The 26,502-nt window shown below is 48.7% G+C and overlaps 1 long non-coding RNA gene across 7 annotated transcripts in view; it reads left to right on the top strand.

Annotated features, from left to right (window-relative positions):
• The window catches only part of LOC310901025, a 315,297-nt gene that overhangs the window by 87,341 nt on the left and 201,454 nt on the right, over window positions 1-26,502 (top strand). The window contains exon 5 of one of the 7 annotated variants that reach the window (XR_014585538.1): window positions 11,218-25,123. The exons of 5 other annotated variants lie outside the window; for them this stretch is intronic. This is a non-coding gene — a long non-coding RNA (uncharacterized lncRNA). Of the gene's footprint in view, window positions 1-8,530; window positions 25,124-26,502 lie in introns of all 7 variants that reach the window. One more of the 7 variants, XR_014585539.1, reaches the window with a different exon arrangement.

Below are 26,502 nucleotides of genomic sequence, written 5' to 3'. Positions count from 1 at the left end.
CGCTAGAATAGATTCCTGGGGAAAATACACTGAGTGACGTCCTCATCTGGATATCGCTGAGCTGTTCGTGCTCCCGGGCAGTGCAGGGCTGAAGGTAGGTCCCATTGCTTCCATGTTCCCAGCCAACACAAGCAAATCTGCGCCGCCTTCTTCCCAAGCCACCAGCGCAGCCCTTTCTGCTGTGTTTGGCTAGTGCTTCTGGCCCATAGAGCAAGCTTTGACAGCTTCTACTTCTGCTGGGGCCACTATAAAATGGCTTAGATCCCTTGCTTAGCGTTTGTCAATCCTTAATTTACCTTCACTTCTTTTAAACCTTTTTTGATGTTTGTGTTGTAATTCTGTAACCCCCAGGAACCGCGGTGCTGGCACTTTTAGACAAGCCGAGCTCAGTCTGAGTTCAGCAGCAGGGCCTTGGAGCAGACGGCGGTGACTGCTTTGTGCTCGTCACCCTAGTTGCTATCTGCAGGACTTCATCCCTCAGCGCCCGCTCTGCCAGCCCCAGCCCACGCGATGTCTGGGCACCGGCAGACTTTTTTAGTGTCAGAACATGTTTTGCAGTCGCGAAGACCCACTGGGCGTCCTGTAGTTTGCAAATTAGGGGTTTGGGGCTGGCCTGATGATTTCCGTGTCTCTCTGGCTGTGATGGGAAGGGAGGGCAGTATGGCCCAGCTCCTCCTGGCAGCAGCGATGTCCCAGCAGCGCGCGGTTTGCTGCACAGGGGTGGGGACGAGGCAGGTTGTACGTGGAGCTCGTGCCCTGGGCAGCTTTCCTCCAGCAGCTCTGCCTCTGAGCGGGGCAGGTCGGAGCCTCCGGCTGGGCCCGTCTCAGCCTCGGCTTTTCCTCGAGGCAGCACAGCAAGTATCCAGTCGCTGCTCCGTGTCCTCTGGTGAAACACCCTAGGTAGGGGACACGAACCCGAAGCTCCGCTGGAGGTGCAGTGACTTTCAGAGGGGTGCTGAGTTTGCACAGACCGTGTCTGCTTTGTCTCGCTGCCTGCCCGGCTGTGCAGTGCAGGGAGCCACGGTCAGCGGACGGCATCACTGCGTGCCCGCTGCCCTGCCTCTGCAATGGTGGGAAACATGCCTCGAAAGAATGCACCTGGCGATTTTGTGTATGTGCACAGGAGAAGGTACACGGGGGTGCTTCAGGGACCAGTAAATGCATTACCTTGCTCTATGATTTCCAGGGAAGCGAGCTTTAGGAGGCTTGTAACGCATCCTCCTCCTTGGTAAAACCAAGCGTGTGACGTAGTTTTGATGACTGTTACAGCTTTATCTTTTCCAGCTTTATCTTTACACTAGTAAGTAGTTGCCTATGCAAAGAATGAAGGTTACCTGCTTGCCCAGCGGTGAGACGTTCAGTGTTAGTAGAGCTGAAGCAGGCTCAGTGTTGATTTCTGCATCCCTGTCCAGCTCTGCCACATTGCAAACGCTGCTGGGGCTTACACGCTCTTAGCGGGCTGTGTAACCCACTGCAAGCTTTCTCATCGCAAATTTTTCAGCTACTTTTCTGAGTAGCTGCAAACCGATTCTTCAAATGCTCTTGGAGACTTTCCTTTTGATCTCTGAGTGCTCTTCTGAGATGTTTTTTCCTTTGCCCCATGCTCAGGCACTGCCCGCCTTTCCTTATGGATCATCATAGACTTTTTCCTGGGATCTTCCAGTGTTTGTGAGATTAATGCTGTGTCTTGTTTCAAGTTTGCTTGAGCCATTACCTAGTGTCTGATCAAAGGCTCTTACAGCCTGAAGGTGGTAAGGCTGACTCCTCAGCCCAAGGTATTTTATAAACTTGCCAAAACTTCCACCTTTCCCTGCCGATGTTACCCTTACATGTTATAACTAACATCTTCCTACGGAGTGCAGCACCGAAGCTTGTGTAGCGCAGCTCTGCTGCTCACCCTGGCTGCTGGAGCCCAGAAGCCGTAAAAATACCAGATGTTCCCGGGGCTTCTGTGCCAGAAGCAAACCCCGTGCACACAGCAAGGGGAGTGTTGCTGTGATGTCCCAATGCCTCCCGCGTTTCCAGAGCCCGGTCTCCAGTGGGGTTTCCCTCTCTTCCTCTCTCCAGGCAGTTTGATTTTGCAGCTCTGTTCACTCCTGGACCACATGTTATTGGGAAGCCACATACCAAAATCTGCAGGGTTAATGTCACGCAAGGGCCTGAGGCATCTTTTCAGTTGCAAACAGTATTTTTTGCTTTGTATCTACACAGTAGTGAGTTAACACGACAACCACAGGCTCACAAGTCTTCTGAGAAATTAATATTCAAATAAATCTCAGATCATCACCTTGCCCTAGTGTACGTGCTGCCTTGTTCTGCGGCTCCTCCTGCTTTTGCACTGCAGCGGGAGGTTTTGTTCTCGCTGCGCTTGTACAACCTTTCTGCCTGCATCTTCCTCCCGCTGGAATATTTCCTCCTCTGCTGAGGTGTTCATAGGTTTGGGCTGTTCAGATCCAACCTGTCACTTCCTGGTGCTTACAAATGGTGGCTTTGGAGCTCTGTGCAGCTCGGGAGGCCCCACGACGGCTGCAGCCACTGACTTGAATGACTGAGGTTATTTGTGCCTCTCTTCTCCCCGAGGCCGACAGCTCCACCTCAAACCTCTGCTCCTCACTGCCGCGAGGATGCAGCTGTAAAGCAAAACGGTCGCTTTTGGGTAAGCAAGATAGAGATTTTTTAAAGGCAGGCTGTCACGTGCTAATGCCCTGGCACAGTGCACCTCAGTACCCCTGCTGCAGTTTAGAAGTAACCTTCATTTTCTCTACAGTCAAATTCGATGCGGAAGCAGCCCCAGGTGACGAGGTGTCGGGGTTTCAGCACGCGAGGACGTGCAGCACCCTTCCCCTCTCTGCTCTCCTTTCTTACCCCCGGGGCCCACGTTCCCCACCTCTGCCTTCCCTGCTGGAGCTGGGGGCAGGAGGGCTCCGTGGGGATGGCGGGGGAGCGGCGCAGCCTCGTGCCCATCTCCGCCCGTGTCGCTGCCTGCAGCGCTGCTGCTGGGGCCCAGCCATCCCCCAGCTGGGAGCTCTCTGGCCTGGGTTTAGCAGTGGTGCTACCCCCTGCACCTGTAGGCACATCTTCTTTTGCCAACAGAAAAGTTTTCAGAACTTCTTTTCAAACTATGTTGAAAACCATATTTCTGTTTGTATGTTTTTCGCCAGAAATGTCATATATTCCCAAAGGGACTCCTGTTTAACGCCTCCGCTTTGGCTCAGGTAGTACCAGATTACCCAGAAACCCGAATGCCTTGTTCCAGTCTGGCTTCATTCTCTTTATCTTAACAGGTTTGTTTGTTTGTTTGTTGATGTTTTCAGCTGGGGACAGAAGGGCCTGATATTTGTCATATTTCATCTTGGGTTTGGGCCGATCCATTAGGCTGGCTGCGTTAGAAGGTCAATTCCTTCAGAATAGGCTGTGAGGTGGGAGGCAGCCCCTTTGCAGCATGTGCTCAGCACAGCTTGTTCCTGGAAAGGAGCAAAGCGGAGGCGAGGAATCACGTAACGTGTCCTGCTGGGTTCGAAGGCGTGCCTGGGTGTGAAGCACAGCATTGTGCTGCCTCTTTGGGTCCCTCAGCAGCACCGCCACCAAACACGGGCTCTTGCAGCAGGAGGGGAACCAAGAAAACTCTCCTGGGTTTGTCTCTGAAACCCTTTTTCTTTTCTCTTTACTACACAGTAGTCTGGTTTGCTGGGTGTGGATTTATACAATCGACTTTGTGATTTCAGGGATTTTCTAAGCAAACAACTGAACTATCAGTATTGTTTTAACAGAACATCAGCGTTTATCTATGTCTTGTAGGAACACAGATTAGAATTACTGAGTTTAAATAAAATACTGTAATCTCCTAGAATACCCCCCCCCCCCTCCCAGCATGTGTGGTTCGTGTTATGGGTGTCATTGCTGGCTCAGGACACACTGCTGCTGCATGCCTTTTGCTGAGTGCCACTACTTGTCTTTGACACAGTGTTGTGCCGAGTTGTCTTGCCTATGCAGACGAACATACAGGACATCGTGTAGCATATTCAAGTCTGAGAGAGAACAAGAGAGAGAGAGAGAGAGAGAGAAAGAGAAACAATTTAAAAAATAAAGGGCCATACTGCAACCTTCACTGACAAATTAGAGATTTGTACACCTGGAAAGCAGCAGTGCCCTCGTAGAGTAGCTGCCAGGTGGAATAACGTGTTGATGAAATTATTCAGTACAGAAATCCTGAAATCCCTCTTTTCCCTAATTTCTTCTGCTCAAGGGGTATCTTTATTTGTTGAGCTGGGAAGAAGGACAAGTTAAAACTGGGGCCGGGAGGACAGCTGCCTCCACTGTCATTTCCTGAGAGGCTGCAATGAGCCATGACACTGTTGGGTCTGTCATTTGGACTTGGAGAGAGGTCTTGACACCGCGCCAGAGAGAGGGACCTAGAGGCAATCAGCCCCTGCAGTGAGATTTTCTATATCTGACCGCAGGACCATCTTTAATATCATCCAGGAGGCTGTCAGAGACTTTTTTTTTTTTCCCCTCTAAAGCAAAAGTAGTAAAGTTTCAGCTAAAATGAAAGTTTGGCCTAATGGTATGCACATTTCATGTGCTTGGGCTGTTTTTAATCTATGCTTTTTTGTTATTTTTTGAAAGAAAGTAAAAATTATTTTGAATGGCGCTTTTTTGCCACATGATTAAGCAGTCCACAGCCCTTTCCAAAATCACGTGTAATTCTGTAAAGCTGCAGGGTCATGTTAATAATATTTTTCGTTTTCTGGGCCTATTTATTTTGCTGATGTTTATAAAATCAGCATAATGGCTGATTTCCATATTGCGTAGGATCTTGTGAGATGTTTTGACGGGACACAGTGGGTGGTAGGAGAGGTAGTTATCCTATAAAAAGGGTAGAGCCACCGTTGTGTTTGTTCAGTTTTCTTAATATCTGTGAAGGTCAAAATGGCAGGCAAAGCCGAAGCCGTTTGTAATCATCCGCTGGAAAGGCAGACGGGTTTTCAATTTCTAGTCTTTGTTCCTATCTGGAGGAAGAAGAAGTTAAGTTCCTACGTATTTGTTTTGGAGTGAGATATAAGGTGAGACTCCTCTTGGCTTTAGCAGTTGGATTCATAATAACTCTTTGTGTTTCACAGAGCGTCTCCGTCCGACGGCAGCCCCTCTGTCTGAGGGAGATGTCTGGCTCCCCGTCTGGGGGGAGAGGCTGGTTCCACCTGCTGGCACTGCTTCTAACGGGGTGGAAATCCTGTGTAGGTATTGCATAAATAGATGTGTACCTGTGTAAATCTGTAAATGTTGATTAGGAGGCAACCCCTTGCTCATCCCAGAGGCACGGCCTGTTCCAGCCAGCGAAGGGCTGGCTGTGCCCGGTGACAGGCATCGCTCCGAGCGGCGTGTTGAAGGCCTCTCGCCAGGTGGCCGGGCCTGTGTCTGAGTACAGCGTAAAACAGTGCCTGTCACCACACTGCTAGGCGACAAGCATTCGTTTTTTGTATCAGCATCCTGCGTTCGTGGTAATTTTTCACTGTTATACCTTTGTCGTGCCGTGTCAAGAAGCAGCAACCAGTAAGGACCAGTTAGGGTGGATTTCCCTCTCCGGGGTCTCTGCCAGGCTGCTGGGCAGGCCGAGGGAGCTACAGAAGCGTGTCGGTCAGCGGGTGCTGGGCGGCGGAGGTGGTGGTGGCCGGGGTGAGGCAGGAGCAGGGGGCTGGCAGGCCCACCATCACCAGGCCGTACCCCCTCGTTCCCCAAAGGCAGAGTTTGTCCTCCTGCCCCCGGCGCTGTGCTTTGTCGTTTCTGTCAGCAGACGCATCTCCGATTTGACCTGAGATTTTCAATGAGAGCTGACATCTTGCCGAAACGACTATTCCAGCTTTTCCCTGTTATTTCTGACAGCTTGCTACAAGTAGGAGGTAATTGCTAACAACAGTTTCTGTTGTACATCAGACCAAGAAACAGGATATTAAAAGGCTGGGCAGGAACCTGGTATTTCTAACACAACACTAAAATTCACTGTGAGTAATGTTAATACAGGTGATTAGCTTCATATGAGGAAGCATTTTAATTTTCTGAATTGTGGACATGTTATAGCAAGCTGTGAGGCTGCCTGAACAGCATTTGTGTCAAGGTGAGGCAAATACCTTAACGATTTGAGTTGAGCCAGGGCCGCACGCAATATTTTATTTTATTGTTTAGCGTAGGGATGATGGCTTTGCAGCAGGGACAATATGACATGCTTACTGGTGCTACCATCCACTTTGTAACGTTTGTTAGCATTCCAAATAACTGGTGCTTAAGAGAAAAGCATCATCTACAGCGTCCCTTGTCCCCCCTTAGTAACAACACACTGTGTGGCTTTAGGTGAACTGCTAAAACAATTTTGGCTTTGTTCTCTATCTGTACAGGATTTTTTTTCCTATTTTTTAAGTGCTTAGAAAAGGCTGAAATAAAAATAACGGTGATATGAATAATACAATTTCCAAGATCAAGTCACCAGCAAATGAGGCACAGTGCAAAGTTAGTGGAATTGAGGAGGTCAGCGTCTTTTCCATGCAGTGAGCGCCCGTTCAGAAGTGGAGGCAGTTTCTGAGATCAGAAAAATGATTTCACCCTAGGAAAAAAAAAAAAAGTTGAACAGTTGAAAATGCTTAAATAACCTGAAATACTTCACTGTTCCCAGTTGAATGGTCAATATCTTAAATATCTCTACTACCAGCAAATTAATATGATAATAATAATAAGTAGTGGTGAAGATCAGTTAATCTGTTTGCTCTTTTTTTTTTTTTTTTTCCTGTTTTGAATCTATTTTGTGGCTTTAATTACCTTGAGATGTGAACAAAAAATCTTTTGAACTGGGAAACTGCATGTTTCAGTTTGAAAATAAATGATGTGAAACATTTTAGGGGATTTTCTCAAAAAGGGGGAAAAAAATGGGGGGAAGAGGGGAATAAATTTTGGACCCTACCATTTTCTTCCATTTCCATTGAAAGGAATTGCTGTATTCTGCTAAACATTTCAGCAAAACTTTAGTATTTTTTCAACAATTCTTTGTCTGGGAAGTGACGCGTGGCTGAGCATGCCTAGGAGCAGTAATTTTACCTCTGAGGGGCCGGACTACATGTGAGAAGCAGAATTATGGGCCTGAAGGACCCAGCCTACTGTCAGTGCGCAGAAGCGTTAAGTTTTCCCCTCCACGAGCCGCAGGGCCTCACGTGGAGCCGCCGCTGCCTTGGCTCGGTGCCGCAACCTGTCCTGCTGCGTGCGGCTCCCCTGCTTCCCCGTGGGCAGCTGCCTTGTGCCACAGCTGGGGGCTCTCTGTGCAGAACCGTGCAGGAGGCTGGGGGGAAAAAGCAGCATTTTATCGTGTCCTCCGAGCGTGCCGCCGGCTGCCTTCAGTGCATGTGAACGGGTCTCAGCGGTGCTGTAAGGGCCTAGCTTGGGATCCACGTGCAGTCGGGAAGGTGACTCCAAGTCGCACAAGCGTAACAGGGAGTTTCACTAATAAAATATGAAGAACATGCGTGTTGTTATAATACAAAAATGAGCAATTATGTCTTGATCGCAGCTCAGGGATTACATGTTTTTAATGAAGTGAACATCATCAGTGTGGGAAGCAATAAAAATGAAAAAAGTTACAGAACTGAAAATTTAATATATATGATAATACACATAAATCTATTAGAAAAAGTAAAGCAGAATTAATTATATTTCAGTACCCAGAGGGCGAACAAAAACGGTAAAGAATTAAGAAATAAAAAATTCATACTGTAATTAGAATTTTGCATACCAAAATTAGAGAAGGTGTTTTCTGATAACTTCCAGAATCTTTTCTAAGAGAAAACCGTGATGGGAGTAGGGCATGTTAATTATGTGCCAGAGCCTTAAGCTATGAAACCTATACACAAGCTTGCAAAGAGGATTAAATATCCAGTTAAATTTATGTGTAAAACTTTTTAATTTTTCAACTTTTCAAGTCCAAATTAGAGAGAAAAAAACAACAACAACAACAAAAAAAACCCACAGAGAAGCACAGCCGTGCATCATTTATTTGTACTCTCAATGAATAGCAAAATAGTGGTTTTATACAAGCCGTAGGAAAGCCAAGAAGTACTTCCACCACAGCCTCCTGCAGCCATGGCAGCAGGTAGCAGGCAGATGTTAGCAAGGACACCTTGCTGCGTTCCCAGCGTCAGGCACCAGGCTGCGGTTTGCCGGGTGCTGTGTCCCCAGCCTCCCACACGGGATCGGGACGTGGCAAAAACCAGGCGGGGATTTTCTCCTGGGCTCTCCGTGATGAGCAGCAACCCCTCTGCCACACGTTCCCACCAAAGGCTGGGCACGAGTTCTGGAGATCAAGCTGACGTCCGGGCCTCCCGCAGAGGCTGAGCTCTGACCCCGGAGGTTTTGTGTGTTCCCACCGAGGCTGTGCCCCTTGTTTCCAGGGATGGCTCTCGGCCCTCTCTTCAGGGGTCGGGTGAGGTTTTTCCTTATTCTGTCAGTCCATGTATGACTGATCAGGAACGTATACTGTCTGATTGTGTTTCAGAAACATAGGCCACCCCGAAAATCTTCAGGGCCGCTCTGGGGGGAACTTCTTTAATGTCTCGTCCTTGCAGAGGTCGGCAGTGAAGGGCCGGGGGAAGAAGAGGACAACACTGGCTGTTGGGGGCAGGAGCAAGAGAACGTGAAAGCAGCTGCTTTGAGACATCTTGGCTTTTGGTATAATGCAGCTCTAGTTACTGAATATTTGCACGCCCGAGCAAGACACTGGTGACACGAAGAGTTGAGGCAACAAACAGCTCTATTACTGCCGTTCTTCCAGCTCCTGGCTGAGCAGGGCATACGGTAAATGACAGGGAAGCAATGCAGTACATGTGAAAAGCCCTGTCCCTGATCGAGTCGGTGCTGTACGGACAGCTGGCACACAATGTAAAACACGAGTGTCACCGTGGGCATACCTACTGATGGGGTTGATCCTGTGGTGGGGTGGAGGTACACACGGGGTGATCTCTCAGTCTTTCCAAGTTCTAACGCCTGTGATTGATTCAGATGGCATCCGAAAATTGCACAGAGAAGTTAGGTCTTTGCTAACCCGGGCTCGGCCGGTGGCAGCTGTTTGCAGCTGGGGTCACACGAGGTGGGCACACGTCGCTGTTGTGCGCTGCAGCACAGGAACCTAAAGTGTAATGGGCCCGGTGTACAGGGAGGAGTTTGCTTTGGCGTTTGCATAACTCTGTGTAAAGATGTTTAATTGTCATCTTTGGAACTAATTGGCATCCAGAATGAAGACGGTACTGCTGCACAGTAAGCTTGGTACGTGGTTAGGGAATCATGCAGCGATGGCAGTGCTATTAGCACCACTGCTGTTATGATTAAACCTGCTTCTGTGCGAGGGGGACAAAGCCGTCAGGATTATCACAGATACCACAGACAGTAGCTGGTGGATGTGGTGTGAAATGCACGATTCCTGTCGGAGCGTGTGTCCCGGTGTTTTGCCTCGATGACAGCGCCGGGCCGGCCAGGGAAGTGAGCCCAGTGCCTGCCACCTCCACCCGCTCCGAGCTTCTGGCTGAAATGAAACGCTTCCGAGCAGGCTTCTTCAGCGGCAACTTTGGTCGCTGGGGTACAGTAACTGGTTGCATGTTTCCTAAGTACTCAGGGGAAGGAGGCGACTCTGTTTGCCCAAGCTGGCAGCATTAAACCACTAGAAAAAGAGACAAATGTGAACCAAAGAGTATCTTCAACACAGCTCCTTCTCTAGTTAAAGGACTGCTTAGCACACTGCTGTAGCTCCTGGAAAGGATCATCAGTACAAATGAGTTTTGCTCTAATAAGCTTTCAAATGAGAGTAATCTGTCACTGGAAGGGAAGAGCAGCAGCTCCAGTCTGATCCCACTTCTCCCCTCCCACCCCGGCCAGAGCTGGCTCTGCCCCTGCCCAGATCCCGAGCACACCAGCAGGACACTGCCAGTTTCTGCGTGTGCCCCCAAATCAGGGCTGTGCTCTGGTTCCTCTTTGAGTCCCCCCAATATTTTGCTGTACATGTTTCCATGGTGGCCACTGAGCTTAATGTGGTGAGCCGCTGTGTGACTCTCACACCACACCTGGGAAAAAGGTGTCAGAGATCCTGCAGCAGGGAGCACTGTGCTGGAGAGACACCTAGATGTTTTCAGGGCAGTAAAGGTGTTCAGTACTTCATTTATTCTTTCTGCTTTCTATATAGATGATAGCACATTTTGCTTGGTGATAGTTTTTTAAAAAAGACCAGAATGCATCTGGAGAACATTTAGGAAAAAAAAAAGAGTGAGATGTGATACTCCTGCAGTGCCTGTTGAGATGTCATGCGAAGGATCACTTAAAGAGAATAACGCCCGGTTGATTAGAATTGAAACTTGGCACCTTGGAGCTGGCCTGTAGAGCAAGCTGTGCCTTGTTTAATTTGTTTAATCATTTAATTGCATTACCCCAATTAACTGCTCTCGCAGGTTGCCGGTGCTGCTCCTCAGCTGGGGCAGGACACGGAGGGACAAGCTGCTCTCCCTCGGCTCGCAGCAGCCCCTGCCCTCGGGCAGCCCCTCGGGGCGCGGGGCAGTGGGGACAGCGGCGGGGCCGCGCGTGTCACTGCTCTGCCACAGCTCACCATCACCCCCTGCGGCACCTCTCCTGCCTGCTGGTGGGCGCGTTCCCCACTACACTTATGCCCTGAACAAAAAAGTCAATCTTTGTGTTGAGCTTTAACAACTGTGAAGGCCTCGGGAGGGCTGCACGTGATGTGTCCCTGCAGGTGCCGCCCTCTTAAAGGCAGTGACGTGTCTGCCCGCAGCCTGCCACTGCCCCTGTGCGCACCCAGTGGGGTGGGAGAGCCTTGCTGGAGAGGCAGCTCAGCAGAAGATGCCACCTGATTGTGGGGAAGCAGAGACGACGCAATTGTTGTGCATGTTTGTGTTTTCCCTTTTCAATCAGGGTATTCTTGATTATTTCTGTGTCTCTCACCTCTCCCTGGTATCACTAAAATAATGGGAAGAAAAATTCCCCCTAAAGCCCTGGCACCTTTTCGCCCTGCTGCCTGTACTGCAGTTCAGCTCTAACACCTGTGAAATTTCCATTGTTCCCAGCATCACTGCTCTTGCTGCCCGTGGCCTTATCACAAGGCTTCGTCTTCATCCCCCTGTAACCGTGTTCTGCCTCGTTTCAAAGGAGCCATTCTCTTAAAGTGCATTTTTTCCTTCTTAGCTTTAGCTGGGAAGAGGAAGTGGGAGCCTGTGATGGGGAAAGGGAAGGGCTTACACACCTCCCCCTTTCATGGTTCAGACGGGGCTCTCTGCTGCTTGCTGCGGTGGCTCTTTGCAAGCCTCGGTCTCCGTGCTGACAGCCTCGGCCCTGCCCTCCCGCGGGCCGGCTGCGCCTGAACGCTTTGAAGCAAACATTGAAACGAAGAGGTATGTCCAAGAAAGCAGTCCCTGTATTTTCTGCTGTCTGTAGCCAGGATTTACCACAGATGATCAATGAACAGACTCAACGTGCAAATCAGGGACCTTTCTCTGCAGCCTTTATCTGGCTTCTCTGTCCGGATCTGTTGATTTATTTATTTGCTGAACACCCAGCAGTGTTCCAGCGCGGTACGAGACACAACAAAGACAAAAATCCAGCATTGCTCCGGGAACGCAGTGATCCTCTCGGTGGTTTCCCTTCCCTACAAGAAGGGCTGCTTGAGCTGCTGCCAGCCTTCCAGAGAAATATGTCAGGAGATGCAGAGGCGAGGTGCACATTCCTTGGCTTGTCGTCTGAATGCAAATTTGAACAAAGGCAATACAAAGGCAGCAACTGCGCGGAGCAGGCACGAGCTGAACCAACGCGATAAGGGAGAACCTAGAGACTGCAGCAATTTAGTAATTCTCTAAATAAAAGTGGGTGATATCTGCGTGTCATTCTGACATCAACAACTACTGGCTTGCTGGGAGAGGAATCAGCGTGAGACCAGAGGCCCCTGCAGCGCAGCCCCGCCGTGCGCGTGGAGCCAGCAGCCCCCGGGCTCAGCCTGGTGGGGCCTCGGACCTAAAAGTGAAGGCAAGGGCACATTTTCGGGAAACAGGAAGAGAAAAGGAGGTGCTGAAGGTGGGCCTGTGGCACAGGGCAGAGGGATGGGCCTGAAGTTGCGTTCCTGGAGGAAGGGGGTACGTGGGATGAAGACCACCACTGGGCAATGGGAGTGAATGACTGTGAACTTCCCTTTCCCAGGCAGCTTCTTGAGTCACGGGGCTGGAGGATTTATGGAGCTAGGAAAGGTTTTAATCTTTTCTGGTAATACAGCTCCATTTAAAAATAAACATTAGCCGAGAACAACTAGGTTCCCAGTGTCCTCTCTCTGCGGTCCATGGTCATAATTACCATGTGATATACTCAGTACTGCTTAGGGAGCTGACCTGTTCCACCAGAGCCTGGAGGCATCCTGTACAGGGCAATAGTTTCTGGTCATCCATTCCTGTCCAAACGAAAATACTGATTGTATTTCAGCTGCCTTTGTCTCTAGGAGCGTACGTGTGACAGGGTCTAGGCTGGTTGCTCCTCTGCTTATATCTGATATCCGTAACTGAGGTGTCTTTCCTCCAAGAGAGCAGTGAGAACCCCCCGCCTGTCATCTTCAGGAGGCTTCTCCCGTCTCCCGACCCAGCTGTTCCTCTGCGGAGGCTGCTCTGAAGAAGGATAGTGTTTGGGGAGGGGAGGGTGAGAGAAGATAAAAGAGAAAAATTAAACAATTTATGAAACTTTCATCAAAGCGCTGTTTATAATGCTGAAGGGATGCTGTCCTACCTTGGCACAAACTTCATTCATAAACTAGACTTCATTATCGTCCAGCATTATTTCTGAAGGACTTTGTCAGCAGCTTGGCAACTTCTATAGACAAGCTCATGATTTGCTTTCTTCTGTGACTAATCAAAATACTAAATATGGGCGTTTATGTGCCTTCTATCATCCCGAAGTTTTGTGCATGTAATTTAAGTTTGACTGAGTTGAAAAAAGTAATAAATAGTAATATTAGTCTTGTGATTCCTTCCCTTTTCAGAACATGAAGCCTCTCAGACATTATAGGCTCTCTAAAATACTGCTGAAATGTGAGCAAAAAGCCTGAGATCAAATAAATTCAGCAGAAGCCCTTTGAATGATTATGAAAGCTGAAGATGACTGTTAACATCATTAAATTTAGTCTGGGTTTGATTCGTGTCTCAGGAATGGAGATCCAGTCTCCGTCTTTTCACACAATTTGAAAAGAGAGTGATTACCTTTTGATTTTTAAGAATAAGTAATTTTGTTTACTTGCAGGGAGTGAAATTGCCCAATCTGATTCGCATGTGGGTACATTTCTGTTTGCCCCTTGGAAATGCAAGTGGGATGTGTGAACCCTGCTCCACTCTGCCGAGCTATTGCAGCAATTGCTATCTCTTCTTTTATGCTATGTACCAAATAAAATATGTTGCATGGCTTAAAAGGAAAATGTGGGGGAGAGCATGGTCCAAGTGGAAAACACAGACAAAAGATGAATGAAAGAAACAAGCCCTACCCAGTGGCCAGAGCACAAGGAATTCTCCCTGGGGGGAATTCCCCTGTGCCGGAGCCTCCCAGCAGACCATGCTCAGTGGCAGCTGTGATACACCAGTTATTGATGCGTGCGTCTTCCTTGCCGTAGCTAGTTAATAATCATACACTGTGCCCGACCTTCTCTTCACAGAGCACCTGAGGTCATGTGTCAGTGGCTGACTGAAGACTCGAGGCACAAATACAGAGCTGTCCGTAAGATCAGGACTGGGAGACCTTCTCAGTTGTGTCGAACGAGACTTTGACGTGCAGCACAGCCCTGAGCAAGGAGGGCATAACCTGCATCAGATAGGTTTTATTTTGGAGGGATTGTGCTTCAGAGACACCCTCAAGGGCACAGCTCTCATCTTGCTTTTTCCTGGAGGCGCTACCCATCCTGCCACGGTTTGTGCCAGCAGGAAACTGAAGTTTCACAGGCAGGTTTTATTTTGGGAAGTGAGTACAAAAGGAATTAGAGGCCCAAACATCTTGTGTGAACTTGGCATCCAGGTAACATAAGTAGAGGGATAAGGATGATTGACTCCCTCTTGTGATCCTGTATAGGTATGTCAGAGTCCACTCAGTATATATACTGGTAGACATACACATATGTGACGTATACCAACAAAGGTACACACTTCTATTAGCTAGCAGAGTGCATGGCTATTTTCTAATCCCTTTATCACAGAAGGTTGGAGGGAATTTCTTGATATGACCTAGTCCAGTCCCCTGGACAGCTGCCCAGGACTGTGTCCAGTCAAATCTGGATAAGCTGACTTCAGTTGCTGTTGGCATCTCAAGCCTGTATCTGGTACTGGTTCCCCAGCTATGTCCCGTGGAAGGTTTCTGCTTCCCCAGACTTTTTATTTCCTTTCTGAAAAGCAAGCAAGTAGCAGTTGTCAGGCCGAACTTGTTTTGGTTCCCAAAAGTTGAAGCCAGAACAACTTTCTCATTCTCTTTGATTAAAATTAATAAATATTTATATGTTCTATCCTAAATATTTTATGGAAGTCATGTTTTCTTAATACTTATATTAGCAGCTAATACTGGCATGGCAGTTCTGTAACCCACCTGTCATTTCCCTCTTCGAATGTGTTTTTCATTGCCGGAAGAGTTAAAACAGCCTTTGCTGTTGCATTTCTTACCTCCCTTGGTTACCTTCCTAAGGTGCCTGGGAACAGCCCAGGCCATGGGATGCCCTTCTTAACGCACCTCCTTCTTAGGGCTCTTAGTAGGGCTCTTAGTAGGGCTTCTCTGCTTTGTGTGCCTGGAGGAGGTCGTGGGAATCTGAGGGGCCTGATCCCTTTGCTCCGTGCTGCTGAGCTCTCTTCCCCGCCACCCTGCGAGGGCTGGTGGTGCCCTGGGCTGGTCCCCGGGGACCCAGGCGGGACAGCAGCCGTCTCCTGCCGGGGCGCTGGCAGGCTGTACGGGCACCAGGCTCCGCGGTGCTTCTCACTGCAAAATGGTGGCACAACGGCTTTGTGAAATTTTGTATTTCTGCTGTAAAAATGAGGACGCCTGAAATTTCCCCTTTGGTACATTTGGGTCTGGCTTTTTCCTCTCCAACAGCTGCTTGACGGTGTCTTCAGCACCATGCAGACGGTGTGTACAGCTACAGATGCTTCGCGTCCAGAGTTCCCCGTCCTCCTCGGGGCTGGGCCCAGCGAGGCTGAGCACCAACCCGAGGTGTCATTCTAGGGGTAGGCTGCACAACGCACCGGCAGTCTGGGGAGACCTGAAAGGCAGTTACACGCTTCCACTGGTTCTGAAAAACTGCAGACGTTTCTATTAGACGCGTGCTAACAGTTCTGCAAGGCTGGACACTTTTGTTCTTTGTGCTTTCAGACTTCTACATAAAGGCTAGTTCCAGCACAAGAAATAACAAGAAATTGCTTCTTAAAGAAGAAAAGATAAAGCAAGATAAGAACTTCAAAGCAGATACCATTACGATGTATCTAGAAAGAAACAAGAAATTATGAGGTGGAATCCGCTATTAAAATCCGCTAACATTTTCCAGCGAGAACACATTTATCTTACCGACAATGGGGCTGGGCAATTTCCTAGTTAATGCAAGTGAAATAGCCAACAAAAGGCAGGGGCTTTAATAGGCAGACTTGTTGCTTGATAGTTTTAGATCTCTACATGGGTTCAGCAGAAAAATATGGTTTATTGTAAAATATATAAAATAGAAAGTTTTATGTCACCTTAGGAAACTTTTTAAAACACTTTGCTTCTTCAAAGGAAATCTGGAAGTTCAATAGAAGTTTAGAGATGGCACAAGCTCTCATTAGGAATTGCCCTCAAAGTCTTTTTTCATCAATAGTTTTTAAGACTCCTTGGTTAATACAAAACCTTTAATAAATTAATCTCCATCCATTGTAGTTAGAGCGGAATGAGGAAATTAATCTAATAACTAATCAAAAGCCCTTTGGATCGAGGGAAGGACACTGCTAGCACAACTGTAAAGCTTTTCTTCTCTCTTTATCAGTCTGGAGTTTTGGATTTCCCAGAGTCCCCAGACTGGCACTTGCTTGAGCAGGCGGGCCCGCCAGTGCCAAACTAGGGGCTGATGTCTCTGAGCGCAGCACCAGCCTAAGCTGGGTTTTACTGGAGTCAGGTATTTCTGGGTTATCTTTTTGCTTGGTTTTAGCACCAATGCGTGCACAGATATGAAGGCTTGGTAAGCACAGCCAACATATCATGACACCACTGCAAGGAAAGAGATCTGGTGCAGCAGCATAAGCTAAAGGCACGTTGTGCTGTCAGCTTCATCTCTTCTCTAAGTCCTTCCAGGGACCATCCATCTCCTGGGAGTGTGGTGGGAAGGGAAGGGGAGGGAAGGGAAGGGAAGCTCAGTGATGGCTTTGGAAACAAACAAACCAACCTTTTTACAACCTGTAATAGCTTTGGGTCAAAGCGGTCACAGCAACTCACTTCATGGCAGCAATTTGCATCTTGCAGCCATTAGTGTCCTAATGCTACGTCCTCCCCCAGGCTACAGGTCATGCAGCGTTTGCTTTCTGGCAGCTATTGGCACGTAATCCTGAGTAATTCAAGTAGTTTGGTTTTGTTTGTTTTGATGGTTTTCCTTTAAATTAAAAAAAAAAAAAAGCTAGCAGGGAAGTTTGAGGAAGTAGTTTTTAATTTATAGCATGCCTTCATCATTCACACTCTGCTGAAGCAGGTTCAGCACTGTGAAAGGCACCTGAATGACTCCTTTTAAGTACACTGACTGTGCTCTGAAATGGTGACAGAAAGGCACCTGCTCCTCAATCACAAAGCTCATGTAATTTAGTAGCAGCTTCCAACCAGCTCTGAGTACCAACCCCTTTATTCTGCCTTTTCATAGTGCATCAGGATCACGTACCCTTTGGACAGTAAGCTGATTTGGAGCACAGAAGTTGTTGGAAATATATATTTTTGACAATTAAATGTTACAAGTATTATTCTAGCTAAAGGATTAGTTGTCATTTTCAACTGCTAAAAGTTTGATTTTAATTATATGCTGCTTTCTCCCCCTTGAGTGCGTAAGTGCTGATACTAAATCACCGGGGGCTGTACGGTGAGCTTGAAAGGATGCGTGTGAGGCAGAAACGGCAGCTTCGGTGCCAGACGATGCAGGAAACCTGACACGTCGCTGCCGTGGTGCCAGGTGTGTGCAGGAGTTTCCTCCACCCTCGCCCTGCTGGAGTTGCCCCTGTCTTTTAGGTACGCCGTCACCGTCCTCGTTCCCCACAGCAGTTTGTCTGCTCTCTGGTGCGGACGGGAGGCGACAGCAGGTAGCCTTAGAAAGGGGGAGGCATGGGAAAGCATGGCGAAAACGTTGTTAGTGCTGGATTTGTGAGATGGGAGCAGACAAGGTGGGAGCGTTCTCGGTCTCTGGCAGACACTCAGCGTGCCGCCAGGCCTGCCGTCGTCCCCTGCCCGTGCCGCAGCCCCCGCGCAGGTCAGGGCGTGCTCAGCAGGCATCCCCTGGGGTATGGGGGCTGGCCACAGCTCTGCTGGGCAACATAAGCAGGGCAAATAAACACTGCAGTTCCCAAATACTGGGTGCCAAATGTGGGGTGACATTAAGGGAGTAAAAAGCGCTTGTCTTCTCTGAGACAGAGGTATCTCACGAGCACTCGAGGAACTCGGAGCAATGAAGCATGGCACAGCTCTTCTCTGCTTCTTTGCCTGTACCCTACTGGTGGGTGAGGGAAACAGAACGAACCATTTCCCTTTGTGCAGTCACTGGCTTTCAGCTACCGGAATAAAAACAAACAAACAAAAAACCAACCCACCTCTGGGGGACTTTTAAACTTGTTTGAAGAGGCATTAATGTTGGAAATGATACGTGAAACGTTAATAATAATAATAAATTAACGTTAATAATAATAAATGAAACGTGAAACGTTGCTCGGCCGGCTTTCCCTTTGGTTGTGCTGGCGGAGCATCACAAGGCACAACGCCAGGCGGGGGCTTTGCTGTGCCCCAGCCCCAGGACGCGGAGCAGGGGGAGCCGCAGGAGGCCCCAGCCCCGCGGGGCACGGGGCAGCCAGCAGCGCTCCTGCCCGCTGCAACTCCGCTCCTGGGCTGCCAGTGGCAGGCGAACATCTCCAGCTCCTGTACAGCATAAATGGAGGGGTGAATTGTTTTCCAATTTACCCTTCAAGCAAAATCAAGTCTGAACTGACCTGGATTTTCTGCTTTTCCACTGAATTGGAAAATTCCGGTGTGCATTTTCTAACGGGAACCAACTTCTTGCCTTTTTTTCAAGCCAGCAGAGAGAAGGGCTGCATTCTGCTTCCAGTACTGCGGGAGGGGCGTGCTGCCTCTGCTCAGCTGCTCCCCTGGAGATGCATGGGACCACTGACAACCCACGGTCCTGCCCAGCGCTTGGGGCATGCTCCGTAATCTGACTTCTGCGCGGGTTTTCTTTTGCTTCGTGCTTTTCTGTGCCTGACTTAAGGGGCCTAACAGGGTGGGTAACCTTGAAAAGCAGCTTCTGTTGCCTGGTGGTACTCGGGTACTTATCAGAAACCACCAGCTGCATCCTGCTGACATCTCCAGCCCGAGCTAGCTGCACTGCACTCGTGGTGGTAACTCATGGCACACGCTGGGGTTGCGCAGGAGCAGCCTTGTGAGCCCGGCTCCCGTCTGGCTCAGCCTCATCAGCCCCAGCTCGCAAACCACACGCGGCAACAAATGCAGACTGCTGCAGCACTGGCAGAACAGCAAACCTCACTTGGTAGGTTTAGCGTGTGGCATTGCAGATCTAGCATGTGGCATTGCTTTGTGGGAGCAGCTCTGGCAACATGAACTATTTTAAAGTATTTTATTTTATTTTATATTATTTTATTTTATTTTATTTTATATTATTTTATTTTATTTTATTTTATTTTATTTTATTTTATTTTATTTTATTTTATTTTATTTTATTTTATTTTATTATTATTTTTTTCTCTCTTTGCCTTTTCTGCCCAAATAGCTGCACTGTGTGGCCGTGTGCTGAGACCCCTGCTCGCAGTAATAGCGTGCCTTTGGACTTCTCCAGTGCCTGCACAGTGACAGCTTTCACACCTTGCAAGCATTAATTTGTTGGTGTTATTACAGTGCCCGAAGTGTGCTCGGCACATTCACAGCACGCAGTCAGACGCTCCTGCCTCCGGGGACTTGGTGGTTGAAGGACGCGGTTGTGATGTGGATGTATGTGCTCCTACAAGGTGAGATGTTGTAAAAACCTCTCTGCCACGGGCTCCTAAGGACAAGGTGTGAGGACGGCGGACTCAGAGGCTGCTCCCACGCGGATGGATGGGAGCGGGTGATGAACGGGCAGGGCTGCGGCTCCATTACCTGTTAGACTGACGGGTAGAGTACATCTTCTGACATGAAGTTATGGTTTGTTTATTTTAAGTCAGAAAAAAGATTGTCCTCCCTCTTTTTCCTTTTTTTTTCTTTCTCCTTTTTTTTTCTTTTTCACAAACAATGGCAGATTAGAGGAGCTCGAGTCCTGTGCTCCCAGAGTCAGTTCCGGGGCACTGCTCCATGTTGTTTGGACATGCCTGACTTTTCTAGCAGTTCTCAGTGTCTATTTGTCATGACACATTTAATATTGCACGTTATTTGGCAGTGCTAGATCCCTGCCTCTTTCAGACAGCCACCCCGTATATTTTTCAGCTTTTCTATCTCTCCCAAAGCACGGAAAGCAGCCCCTTCTACAGTGGAGTTCTGGATTTCCCTGCCAGCCCTGTCAGCATCAAATATTTTCTCATCTAACCAGGCTCCTCTGAAATCCTCTTCCTGTGCAAAGCTTTCACCCCTGCTGTTTCGAGGAATATGTTTGCTAGCTGGAGTTCAGGGAACTGAATTTCAGTTTGTTTTGGTCTTGCAGTTTCTGTTGTCACCTGCAGTCCTTCAGCCGCAGTTCAGGATGGTGATGTTTTGTATTTGCTTTGCAGGATTATTGAGCGCATTAAGAAGTGTTGGCGACCTCCTTTATTAAACACTTTCCTTCTTTTACTTGAAGCAGTAAATTGCTAATACAGCTTCTCTGAGATTATGATGATAATAAGCAAAATACTGGTAAAAAGTAGGCAGAAGGCTGAATCTGCAAAATGTAAAGAACCACGAGCTTCAGAAACTGAGTTGTTCCATTTCCATCTCTTCAGGCAAAAAGCAGCTTGATCCCGCAGCTGTTTTGAAGGTTTATGGTGCAGTGCTTTTGTTTTCCATGTTTTGGGGTTTCTATATTTGTATTTCAGTGTAGTTTATGGGGCTGGTTTGGACTCTGTTTAGTTTTCCATGTCTATTTGCCTTGATTCATTTTCCTTGACACTGACACAAATCTGCTGTCACTCATGCTAATGCAAACCCGGGGATGCGGAGGAAAATCAGATTTCCCAAATTTTGCCATCGTTTTGATTGAATAAATTGGTATTTCTTTGAATTATTCAACCCGCTTGAATAGTGTTGGAAAACTTGTTCAGATGAGACTTCTACAAATGAATTATGAATTAGATTTTTGTTTTCAACCAGCTTCCACAATTTTTCTTGAAAATTTCCATTTCCATTTCTTAGTTGTCCTTATGATCAAGTGTTTCAGAGAAAAAACGGATACAGATAAGTCTGCTAGGAAGAATAAGTTTCTCTGATCAGCACAACTGATGTAATCTACTTTTGCCTGGCTGGTGTCTCTTGATTTCTAAGCCTCAGAGACACCACCATGCCCCGAGCTTTCCCCATGTCCTTGTGCCCTGGGCAGGGAAGAGCCCCGCTGCTCGGTGAAGGCTACACCAGGTCAGCTCTGCCTCGAAATGGCCAATTCCCATCCCGTGTGGAAATGCCTGGTGTGGCTGGGAGAGGAGACTGGGCCTTACAGGGGACGGTTGGTGTTTCCACGTGGTTTGCCTGCTGTAGACTTGCAGACCTCAGTGAGAATCCCAATTTATTTCCCTCTGTGGTTAATCCCCGTAACTCGGTATCCACCTGCACACCGCCGCTCTCTGGGTTTGTTTGTTGACGTTCCTTTCGACAGGGTTTTGGGGAGGGGGGGCGATTTAATCAGCACCTTCCCTGCGATGCGGGCAGAAGGCTCACATCAGAAAGGAAAACATTTGCATTGTGCCAGTGCTAATAAAGGAGCAGAAATCCGGACCTCCTACCGAACTGAACACAAAAGAAAGAGGAAAGCGTCTAAAGTGAAAAGGAGGGAGAGGAGGGAGAGTGACAGAGGGGTAAACGTGGCCAAGGAGCCCCGAAGGCGCAGTGAGCCCGGTCCTCACCACCGCGGGGTCAGCCCTGCGCCGTGTGAGCCGCAGCATCGGGCTGCGGGGCAGCTCTCAGCCACGACGTTGGGCCAGACCCGCAGTCATCACTGCGGATGTGCGAGGGGAACCTGCTCTGTTTTTTTTTACGTGATATATGGACCGCTTCTACTTCTGCCGTTAAGTGTGTGCCCGCTTCTTTTTGCCCGCAGATTTACAGTGCTCTAGAACCATAACGCAATCTATAATCTTATTAGAAAATGCAGCCTTTGTGTTACACTAAGCGGATGCCAGGTGCTTGCTGCATAAATGAATGTACAAAATATTTAATAAGCCAACTGTAGTTAGAAGGTGAAGTCGAGAAAAATATTGGGTTTGATGATAATCAGTCAGGCACATTTCTAGCAATGTACATACTGCGCTGCTCGCAGAGGAGGCCTACTTGTGAAATGCAATTAACCTTGCAATCTGTATGTATATCTCTAATTTTTGTACAATGGGGTTAAATATTAATTTGATCAGTTGCATCAGAATTTCTCATAAATGTGCCTCCTTTATTTTACTGCATTTATTGAATTTGTAGAGATAACAGATGTGAAGTACCGCAAGTATTCAGAGTAAGCCCTGAATGACCTCCAATTTGAATTTACATCGTGACTGCACAGGGATTTTAAATGTCAGTGATGCTAAAATAAAGCAGAAGCGCCACGTTTGGAGTGACGGGGCCGTCACCATGTTCTGCCTGGGGGCGGTGGAGGGGAGCCTCCCAGCCATGGATGCGCCGAGGAGCTGTCTCTCTGCCTGCACCGAGCACCGTGATTTCATCCTGAGCAAAACCAGCACAGACGCCCGAAACCAGGGAGCAAGGTTAGGGCATCAAACGCCTAGCGAGACATATGTGTGCATGTCAGGAAAAAACTGCAGCTCCAGATTGTCCCTTTGGCTCATGAACATGAGCGTAGGAAAAGCACAAACTTATCATACTGAGAAAAGGCAAAATATTTTGTCATTGTTTTGGTCACAGAAGATGAGAGACAGAAATCCTGACTCACCCTCTCGGTGCCTGGCAGTGGTTTGTGCTGTGAACAGGAGAGTGAAAGAGGTGACGTTACGGGAGGAACAGAAAGCAAGCAGAGAGGCATTTTTTAAGGAAAGGTTGGTGAGCACGTCAAAGATGAGGAAGAGTTTACTAGAAAGCTGGCAGTAAAATCTCACTGTTAAATCTAAAATGGGGCCTCATATTCCATTCACTGCATTTAACTGAGGGTGGAAAAAAACAGCGTGAAGAGTTGCTGGATGGACATGTGATGTGCTAGGAAAACGGATTAGCATGTAGAGTTGATCAGACAACATGCAGTAGAATGTTTTTCATCAGAAAATGCTGGTTTTAAAAGTATGTATGTATAATCGAGAACTGTTTTTGTCATTTTGTGAGTCGAATGTTTCATATCTGAAATGAATTTTCAGAAATTAAAAGTAATGGACACCCGGGCAGATGCCTGAAGTTAGGGAATAGAAACTGCGGACTGTGAAGTGTGCTTGGAAACTCCAGTCAGCAGGTGGGAGACGGGAGCCCTGCTGCGACGGGTGCTCCTGCGGGGAGGCAGCCCCCGGCACCGCGGGGAGCTCGGGGTTCCCCTGGGAAATGCGTCGGTGGGTGGCTGGGGGGAGCGGGGCAGAGGCATTTTCGCTTAAACTGGGAAGCCGTAATTGTTTTAAGTCAAACCGCATCCACTAAAGCATCTCACATGTTGAGGTATTAACTAGATGGGAAACTAAAAATTCTGCAGGCAAATCGAAAAGAAGAAAGCGGAGATGAAACAGAGCTGCCCAGCTCGTAGTGGAACCGACGGCCATCAGTGGAAGCTAGCGCCTTATATTCCAGGGTGGTTTGCTGTGGACTGGAAAAGCCCCGCAAACCTGGTTTTTGATTGTGTGTGGCCGTGGAAACCCCAACAGACACATTTCGTACTCAGAAAGATCTATAAATGCTGCTGTTTGTGCACTTGGTTTTTTTTCTGTAAGGTTTGAGGGAAAAACAAGTGTGTGCAATTGATGTCTGCATTACTGAAAGTGCACTTACACGGATAAACGTGGCGTTTTCCAACGGGAGGTGATGAATGGTGAGGAACTGCAGCCTGCCTGCCTGCCTGTCCTGGGTGTCACTGACCTCTGCCAGTGGGTCACCCGCAACTCACCTCACCCCGCTGCAGACCCCTCCACGTTCATTTTAACAGCCTGTTTGTCAGTGGTGGGGCCGTCAATAACCACGTGAACAGTTTGTCTTATCATCGTTTCCTCTGTAACAACGAACCTTTAATTTTCACTCTGCGTACAGTAGAATCATTGCAGAGGTTCAAAGCTTGCATTTCAATTGCTCTGCCGCAGTTAAACAGTCTATTATTCTTCATAAATTGCTCCACAAAGCTATTAACATGTGCATCTACTACTCGGAGTAATGAGATAGAAGGAGCAATGGGCCTGGCTGGGGGAGGTACAGCGCGCTGCATGCGTGCTCCGATTGCGTTTTGGGAGCCTCTTCTTTGTCTCTTTCACGAGGAGACCTGTAATCAGAGAGGTGAAAACCAGGACTAATTACTATGGTCTTTTATAACAGCTAGGCTGCTGAATATGTAATGACGCTAACGAGATTTCTTTAATCCAGCGCCTCACTGGGCAAAGGGCAGGACATTGTGTTCCCCGGGGAGTTCAGCCTGGGTAAGACAGTCCCGGCAGAAAACTTCCACGGGATGGGTTTCCCGACATCTCAGTCTGTCCAACCTTTTGTGCCTCATGTGGAAGGGGGAAGAGGCGCCTGGGGAGCAGGGGAACACCCGCCGGCCTCGGCAGCTTTTGCCTTCGGTCCCTGGCCTGGCCTGGAGCCCCAGGGCGGCGCGGTGCCCCCTGCCAGGCCTGTCTCCTGCGCTTGCTGTGCTGCCGGCGAGCTCCCCAGAAAGGGAGCGTTTTGTTTCCACTTTCTGTTTGAAAGAAGTTCAATGAATTATTTACCTCATTCCATAATTAGAGATGTTATTGCTGCTGTCTGGACTAATTCAAGCTCTGTCTGTGAGACTAGCTGTAGGTATGCTCGCTGCCTTTAAGCTGTCATTGATGACAAGACTTATATAGCCACATAAATAACCCGTCCCTTTTCAATCATTGCACTTTGCTGGGCTTTGAAGGTTGGGCTCTGATGAGCAGTCTAATAAAAGGGCATGGGGAAATGTAATTCACTTATTAATAATTTGTGATGTGCTCTGCTAAGCATCTAAGGATCGAGATCTACAGAAAAGTTTTGCAAAAGAGCCCAAGCTGTCGTTTGATTTTGATCAGGAGCTGAGATACGATGCTCCAGGGTGCTTTAGGAAGAGAACAAAAACCACACGCTTCCTGTCTCCTGCATTTCTTTGTGAAATACCGTAGAGAAACCCAAGCTAAACCCCGCTCGCTCCGAGGAGCCCGTCCCCGAGGCCGCAGCGCGCACCCAGGCCCGTGTTTGTCCCTGTCCTCGTGCCGCCGCGCTGCCCCTGGGGGAAGGTCGGGGTGGGAGACGCTTAGCCTGGCCTTGGTTCGGGTGTGATTAGCTGTGAGCGGGGGCTGGCCTCCCCCAGCCTGACGGCAGTGCTGCGTGGTCCTGTGGCACGGGGAGGGACGGGCCCGGCACCGCTGCCTCAGCTGCGGGGCTGCGCCGTCACCGTGAGGCCAAATCCCTTGGGGAAAGGAAATCCGTTTCCTCGTGGCACCGTAAAACAGGCTCCTGGGGTCTTCTCAGGCTGTTTTTCAACTCCTTTCGCATTTTGGGTTTTGGCTCTGCAAGTCCCGTGAGTATTTACTGTTATTAGTATAAATTTTGACTCCTTGGGTCTGTGTAGGCAGAAGGCGGTTTTCCAACGTGAACGGCTTGGCTGGGGGTGGGAGCAGACGGAGGAGTCGTGAGGTCAGCAGCGCTCAGCACCGCTCCGCTGCTGCTCGTGAGGGCGAGGTGAGGGACGGGAGAGTGTGGGGAAGGGGGCTTGCTGCAGTTTTAGTAGGCCGAGTTTGCGTCTGTCAAGGTCCCGAGCAGGATGTCACAGCAACGAGACGAGAACCGTGCTGGTAGTCCTGCTGTGTGGGTGGACCTGAAGAGCTGTGACTTGGAGAGAGCACTTGAGAAAAAAAAAGAAGTGAGCAAGGATGAGATGCTGCCTGGTGTATGGACTCCTGGGGGAAGCTTTCTGCAGCACCTGCCAAAGGCGTCAAAGTTCAAAGGATGGCTGCGTGCGTTTCTCACGTACTGCCAGGAGAGCTGAGGCCTGGTGGAGTGCAAGAAGCGTTGTAAAGTCCTTCTGCATCATTAGTCCTTTTCCCCAAGACATCCTCAGAAATGACCTCAGAGCGGCTTCTGCTGTGCCAGGCTGACCTGCAGCCGCGGGGCAGAGGGGGGTCAGCAGCTGGACTGCTGCTGCTGCTGCTGCTGCTGCTGCTGGGCAATTTTCCCCGTGCTGGGGATGACCGTGCAGAGCCGCTGCAGTGGGTTATGGTAGGGCTGCTCAAAACAACCCTCCGTAATTCCTGAGCTCTGTGTAGTGCTGAGGTTTGGTGTGGGAGGGCTGGGCAGTGGCTGGTGTCTCCCCGAGGGAGTGCCGTACACCCTCCCGCGGTGCCGAGACGCGTGGTGGGGCCGCGTGTTTCAGCCATGATTCCTGCGCTGCCGGGGAACAATGTTGAGGGAACACAAGTTGCCACCTAAAAATTAAAGTGGAAGCTAATAGCCTCTTTCTGAGTGAAGTTCGGTATTAAAGAGCACCTGCTAACCCAAGCTATCATTATATTTAAAGTGCTTAAGCAACTGTATTTCTGTATAAAAATTCTGCTGTCAACTTGATTGCTTGTGTTATTATTTGTTGTTCTTAAACTGGGTGCAAATGCTTCCTCCAGGCACTTGGTGTAACGGAGCAGTAACCTGCCACAGCGCCGAGGGTATAAACTTAGATGCTGCCTTCTCTGATTTCTTGTAGATTTTATTTAGCACCTGAGGACCAGCAAGTAGGAACACTGAGCCCAGCAAACTGCAAAGGCAAATTATGTTTCTCTTTGTGAAGACGCATGCATATGGATTCAGCGCGTTACGGCGGGCCTCCTCGAGCGAAGGGGGGCACAATCAGATGGAGAGAGCTGTTTGCAAACTGATCTGCAATGCGCGCATTGGACTTAATGAAGG

The sequence above is a fragment of the Anser anser genome, assembly GCF_964211835.1.
Source record: "Anser anser genome assembly, chromosome: 5".
Lineage (NCBI taxonomy): Eukaryota > Metazoa > Chordata > Aves > Anseriformes > Anatidae > Anser > Anser anser.
Note: the sequence above shows the minus strand (reverse complement) of the source record. Positions and strands in the feature narration are given on the sequence as shown.